The sequence below is a fragment of the Octodon degus genome, unplaced genomic scaffold (genome assembly GCF_000260255.1).
Source record: "Octodon degus isolate 3935 unplaced genomic scaffold, OctDeg1.0 scaffold00160, whole genome shotgun sequence".
Lineage (NCBI taxonomy): Eukaryota > Metazoa > Chordata > Mammalia > Rodentia > Octodontidae > Octodon > Octodon degus.
Window position 1 is genome coordinate 4,698,250 of NW_004524736.1, and position 7,037 is coordinate 4,705,286.

At 42.4% G+C, this 7,037-nt stretch overlaps 1 long non-coding RNA gene across 1 annotated transcript in view; it reads left to right on the plus strand.

Moving 5' to 3' along the window:
* LOC111813030 overlaps nt 1-3,289 on the plus strand; it is a 12,880-nt gene extending 9,591 nt beyond the window's left edge. The window contains exons 2-3 of the long non-coding RNA XR_002818376.1: nt 790-793; nt 3,173-3,289. This is a non-coding gene — a long non-coding RNA (uncharacterized LOC111813030). The remainder of the gene's footprint in view (nt 1-789; nt 794-3,172) is intronic.
* The last annotated feature ends 3,748 nt before the right edge of the window (nt 3,290-7,037 follow it).

The window sequence follows — 7,037 nt, forward strand, 5'->3', positions numbered from 1 at the left end:
GAGCCTTGCTAAGCTTGTTCCAAGTAAGTGTTCCAGACCACCGAGCCATCTCACCAGCCCAAAATGGGACTTTTAAATCTAGCTCAGACTTAGAAAATATACACGCCTATATATGAAATATGGGACTCCTTTTGCCAACTTAATGACATTCGGTTGGCAACTGTTCTTAAAGACTTGGAGGACAGGTTTTCACTGGGACAGACTGGTTCTGATCCCCCTATATATACTAGAGGAAATGTCAGGCCAGCTCTGTTTCAGTTTCCTAATTTTTTTTTTTTTCGGAATTGGGGACTGAACTCAGGCCCTTGCACTTGCCAGGGAAGCATTTATTCTACTGAGCCATCTCCCTAGCCCCTCAGTTTCCTTTCTTTAACTTTACTCCTAATTTTCCCACCTCTTTGTACTTTCCTTTTTAGAGGCATGTAAAATTAGGAAAACTCTAGACTGTTCTAACTAAGTAAAGCCCTTAGAAAATGAGCATTTGTTAATACTGAAGACAGGAAAGTCATTTTAGAAAAAGGACACATCCCTGTGTCTGGGTCAAAGGAGACAGAGGAACTATGCCTGTCCAGGAGGACACATATAAAAGCCATGTCCTAGCTTAGTGTTCTGGGCAGGTCTCCTTTGGGAGGCTAAACCTGAGACAGAGTGGAGAGAACCAACTTCTGGGTGACACCAGAAGGAGCTATCTCCAAAAGCAGCACGCTTATGGGACCAAAACACATTTAGTGTGAGGGAGGATCTCAACCTTTTTTTCTTAGGTCTAGTTATCATTTGGGTGCATAAGAGCTAAGTTGTGACTTTAAAACCTTTAATATAAAGTGCTAGGTAATCTTGTTCAGGCTTTTAACTATACCTTATAGAACTTGGGCAAACAGTGGTTACTCTGCTAGCTAGTAAAGGCTCCTAGAGCAGCTGCCACTCTGAAGCAGAGAACAGGTTTCCCCAGCCTGTCTTTGGTGAATCCCTATTGAGGCCAATGGTTGATGGAATGTTCACCAGAGAGATAGCTAGATTCCTTTCTAGAAATTGGTCTCTGGTTGTATGGGCCAATAGAAACTGAAAATAGGGGCCAAGGAGGTGGCTCAGTAAAATAAGCACTTCCCTGGCAAGTGCAAGGGCCTGAGTTCAATCCCTGGTTTCACCAAAAAAAAAAAAAAAAGAAAGAAAGAAAGAAACTGAAAACACCTGAGGGGTCATGGCCATACCCAAAGGTTCCTTGACGGAAACTGGCTCCTGACCACTGAAAAATCTCCATTTACCTATTGTACTTTTTTCTCTCTTTGCTAGTAAACTGGAAGTTCTCCCTAAATTTTTCAGTAGAACCACTTAACTGAGAAATTAGGCTGCAGCAGCTTACAATGGTTTACATTATAAAGCAGTTATCAGGGGAATGATTTACATTTGTACCTTACCTGTTAACTAAGGAAAAAAGAGATTTTTTTGTCAGCCTTAAAGTACTAACATGTAAAATATGATGCTAGGTGATAAAATACAAGTTTCATCTGCGAGCTTCAAATTTAAATCTTGTCCATTTGCTAAAAATGTTTACCTAGGTGATTAGATGAAAAACACAAGTGTCTGGAGACTTGGCTCAGTGCACGGGGCCAAATCCCTCCAGTCAGTAGTTTTCTATCTATCTCTAGAAGAGATCTTTATAGCCTGAAAATCGCTCACTTCCAATTGACCCTTTTATGCAATAGCTATGCTTCCTTCTGCGGATATTCCTGTCACAAGACCAATTGTAACTTATATTTACAAATATTCAATAAGAGTAAGTGAAAAGTTTGTGAGATGCTTCAGGAGATAGGAATTGCGCACCAGTTTGGGGGTGGATAGGCTGGTGGGATCTTGTCTCCCTTCTCTCCAACAGGAGCATCCATCCACCTGCTCGGGAGAGGGCTACTCAAAGGATGCCTGGGTGGAGGAATCAATTAGAAAGAAGGTGGGGACACCCAAAAGGTAATTTCTGTCAAATTCCAGGTTATCTCACAAAGTTTCTTACTCCTTTAGAGTGCTTTATTAGGCACCAGAAGATGTTTGGTCCTTACATGCAGAAAAAGCCATTTAATCCAAATGGAATGCAGAGGGAAGTATCAATTATGATACTATTTTACAACTAAAAAGATACTGTAAAAAGCAAAATGGTTTTAAAAAGAGTCTTATGTTCAGATTTTGTTTGCATTAAGAAAGTCATTGTTACCTAGTTTTGAAATATAGATGTGAGCTGCAGGAGAAGCAGGCAGTTCAGGTGCCTGAGGCATTCACTATCCTGGAGCCCAAAGCTGCTCCTCCTTAACCTTTGGAGCCTAAGGACAAGACAGTGTTAATCACAGCCTCACCCACCATTACTGAAAGTAAGGTTTCCCCTATTTGCCTTTCTAGACTAGAGGGTGAATCTTCTAGAACAGCTGCAATCCAGGCCTCTACAAGGCTATACCCATCCTTAGTTAAGTTTAGACAAGCTCCTCAAGAACAATATCCTTTACTGTTCATGTTCTTTTTTCTCTGACCTAAAACAAATAAGCCAGAACTTGAAAAACCCTGATAAGTATATTGAGGTCTTTGGGGGCCTCATGCAGACTTATAAACTAGATTGGAGAGACATAATATTAATCTTAAACCAAGCTTTGACTTCTAATGAAAGGCAGCATTACAAGCTGATATTACATTTAGAGATAAATATCATATTGTTAATTTAAATAGCCATGAGATAAACAGCTAGTGGAACTACCTGTTCCCACTGGAGCTGAACCAGTCAGACCCCTGCTGGCCTAATAGAAACTAGAAAAGACATTTTTCTTTCAAGTATGTATTCTTGAAGGTCTAAGAAGAACTAAAACCAAGCCTTCAATTATTAAATTTTAGCTATTTACCAGGAAAAAGATAAGCACACCTCTGATTTCTTAAAATGTTTAATAGAGGCACTGCTAAGACACTTCCTGAGATGCTAATTCAAGAGAGAGACAGGTTAATCTTACAGATAAATTCATTGTGCAGTCACCTCCAGATATTAGAAAAGAGCTATAAAAGATAGCTTTTGCTCTACATAACTCACTTGATACTTTAATAACAGCTGTTTCTTAGCATCGTATAATTGGAGCTGGGAGAAAACCAGGGAGAGAAAGCAAAGAGATCAAAAATGGTTGCCTTTGTTTCGGCCTCAAAACAGCTCTGATTCTTTGGGCTCCAAAAAGAGCTCAGCGATGATGAGGTTCATCTGCTACTGCTGTCAGAAGCCAGGCCAGCGTAAGAGGGACTGCCTCAAGAGGCTCCAGCCATGCCCTGACTGCCAAGGCAGCCACTAGAAGTGAGACTGCACTCTTAGGTAGAGGCCCCAGAGCTCAGACTCAGCTTCCCAGGTGGGCCAGTAGGACTGAAGGGCCCTATTGCTGGATATTGACATAGGTCTCTTTGTCTTTCTCCAACACTGACCTTCCTTCCAATCATCATACCTCAATAAAAACACTTTTTTTTTTTTTTTTGGAAGGGTCTACAGGGAGTTCATGGTCTGGTCTCACTACTAGATCGGACTCATAGTGATTCTCCTGTTTACAGCCTCCCAAGTGCTGGGACTACAGGTGCATACCCCCACGCTCAGCGCACCCCAGGGCAGGGCCAGCATGGCAGGCCGGGGGATCAAACCCTGGTCCCTGTGCCTGCTTGCAGGTGCTTTAATCCACTGAACTATTTGGCTGGCCAATAAAAACAGACTTTACAAGACATCTTGCTTTAGCTATAACTGAGATACTACGATATATATTCAGGTTACTTACTAATCAAAATGATGCCGAGACTGATATTTTACAAATGTGATATATATTGTTGTTCATGTATTTCCCTAGTTAAAACAGGTTCCCAAGAACAGATAAAATCTTGTCAGCATAAACAAAGGTCTAAGACCACTGGCTGTACCATGTCAAACAGCTTTGGGCCTATAGATAGAACCAGGTCTTGTATTTGTGACATAAAACTCAGCCACACTGTTAAAAAGGAGAAATCCCTTGGCAGTGTCCCTTGCTTACAATGGGGGCCATATCCAAAACACTGAATGGGATATTGGTTTAATCTGAATGCTGTGTATTTCATGATAAGTATATGAAGTTAGGCCAGGGAGATGGCTCAGTAGAATAAGCACTTCCCTGGCCAGCACCAAGGGCCTGAGTTCAATCCCCAGTTCCACCAAAAAAACAAAAACAAAAGCATATGAAGTTAGCCTGGTTGATTTTTGATATAACTCAAATATTTCATGTTGATAGTTAATACAGGTGTGACCTCTCTTTAACTAAGACCAGAGGGACTTACAGAAAATTGTCAAGACTCATAAATAAAGAGGTCTAAGAACTAGTGGGTTATGATTGCTAGCCTCAAAAAGTTTACACATTTACCTGTTAGCTCAGTGCTCATGCTCTGATTATACATGTTCTTTTTTCTTTTTCTTTCTTTTGGCAGAACTGGGGATTGAACTCAGGCCCTTGCCCTTGCCAGGGAATAGGGAAGTGCTTATTCTACTGAGCCATCTCCCTGGCCCTATACATGTTCTAATCTCTCAAAAAATTTGTTCTTTCCTAGAAGATACCAAAATCTAGGCAATCATGCAGGTAAAATCTATAGCAAATATGCTAGATTAAGATTCCTTTTACTGGGATCCACCAGATTTTGTCTATAGAGACAAATATTAAGGCCTTAATTGGCCACCTCATATAGCCCAGGTGAGCTGAGTCTGCTTGAGGTTTCCTGCTTCATTACAAGAGAAATTGCTGTCACATTCCTTGAGCAGGGCTGCCTGCAGGAGTCCTTAAAATTAAAACATTATACCTCGCTCAGTGGGCCCCAGGGATCTGACACACACACAGAAGTTAGAAGGGTTTGCAGGAATAAATTTGTCTCAGTTGATAACAATTGCTCAGACCGTGTTTCATGGTTGAAAGGCAGATTGATAAGATCACAGATGTTTGCCTCTCAGCCCAAGGGAACCATGTTAGCTGCCAATATAAGGAGAAGGCTTGTTAAGCTTTTAATAGATGCTCATGCAGATGTGTCAGCAGTTACCCAGCCAGTGGCCCCACTTGCCAACTGGAGGGTGCTCAGTGTTTCCTTCGGTCCTGTCATTCATGTGCCCCAGTAATAATAAGAGTTGGCCAGTTTATTTGAGATAATACCCAATGGCCGTGCAACATAGAAAAAGGATCGCAGGCATGCTCCACCATGCCCGAGGTTCTGGGGCCGGTGGCATGTGGTACTGGGATCGAACCTGAGTCCTTGCACTTGCCAGGCAGGAACGTAGACTACTGAGTTATCTCTCCAGCCTCAGTCTTTGTCTTTTCTTCCTTTTTTTTTTTCTTCTTCTTCTTTCTTTCTTTATTTATTTGGTCTTTTTAAGATAGGGTCTCACTATGTAGTACAGCTGGTCTTGAGCTCACTTTGTAGCCCAAGTTGGTCTCCAGTTCACAACAACCTTCCTGCCTCAGACTCCCACAGGCTGGGATTACACCCAGCAGGAAGCCTATAGTTACCAGTCACTGTCACATATTTCAAAATATCTAGAAGAAAGTATTCTAATGCAAAGAAGTGAGAAATGACAAATGTTTGAGGTTGAAATATATATATATATATACATATACATATACATATATATGTACATATATATATTTGTTTGAGACAGGGTCTTTCTGTGTAATGTAGGCTGACCTTGAAATTGTGACAATCCTCCTGTCTCAGCCTCCTGAGTGCTCAGATTACAGGTGTGCACCACCCACCTGGCTCTAGTAGTGAATTTATTAATTATCCTGATTTGTTGGTGACACACACAAAGTGATGTTAATCACAAGACTGTGCTTGAAGCGATTGAGAGACACCTGCGAGATCAGTAGTGCACATTGCTGGCTGCTTCTGTGAGGGTGAGACCAGGCATGATTGGCACGTGGTACAGCAAATAGAGGGGTAAGCCTTCCTGACCAGGCATGATTGGCACGTGGTACAGCAAATAGAGGGGCGAGCCTTCCTGACCAGGCATGATTGGCACGTGGTACAGCAAATAGAGAGGGGCGAGCCTTCCTGACCAGGCATGAGTAGCATGTGGTACAGCAAATAAAGAGGTGAGCCTTCCTGGGAAGTGGGTGGCACCACACACCAGCATGCGGTAGCTGGGCCCCTTCTGTTAGCTGTGTGCTTTCAGATCCTTGCTCTGCCTCTTTTCACTTCTGGCCACCGTGAAGTAAGCACTTTGCTTTGCCATAACTTCTATCATGACATTTTTGGCCTTGGAGCCAGTCAGCCATGGACTGGCCCCTCTGAAGCCATGAGTCAAATGAACCTTTCCTACTTTAAGTTGTTTATCTCAGGTATTTTGTCACAGTGACCCAAACTAGAATGCATGGACTGAAGGATCACATTGTGCTCCATGACTGTGTAAAACTACGTGTCAGTTAAAAAAAAAAAGTTGGGCATAATGGCACACACCTGTAACCCCAGCACTTGGGAGACTGAAGCAGGGGGATCACCGTGAATTCAAAGCCAGCCTGGGCTACAAAGCAATATCCTGTCTCAAAAACATAAACCCAGGCATGGTTGTAAGTGCCTGTAATTCCAGCACTCAGGAGGCTGAGGCAGGTAGATCATGACTTTGAAGCTAGTCTGGACAATTTAGCAAGACCATGTATCAAAAAAAGGAATATTAAAAAAATTAGCAGTAATTAAAATCGTCAATGGAGCTGAGGATATAGCTCAGTGCTAGAGCACTGGCCTCGCATGCACAATTTCCTGGGTTTCCTAACAATTAAAAAAGGAAATACAAAAAATAATCAAGTTGACTAAAGTAAGCTTAGCAGTTAAATCTATGGCTGGGGCTGAGGTGAGGCTGCCTCCTTCTGGGACTCTACAGTACTGCAGCGATCATTAGAGCAGGCAGGTTGCAGGTCTTCCTCAGGGACCCCTTCTCACAGTTGTGCCTGAGCAGCTCTGTCAACGACATACACGTTGGCATAAGACAGTGCTGCTCCAGGGTGCCGGGTTTTCAGAAGTCTTTCCAGATTTCT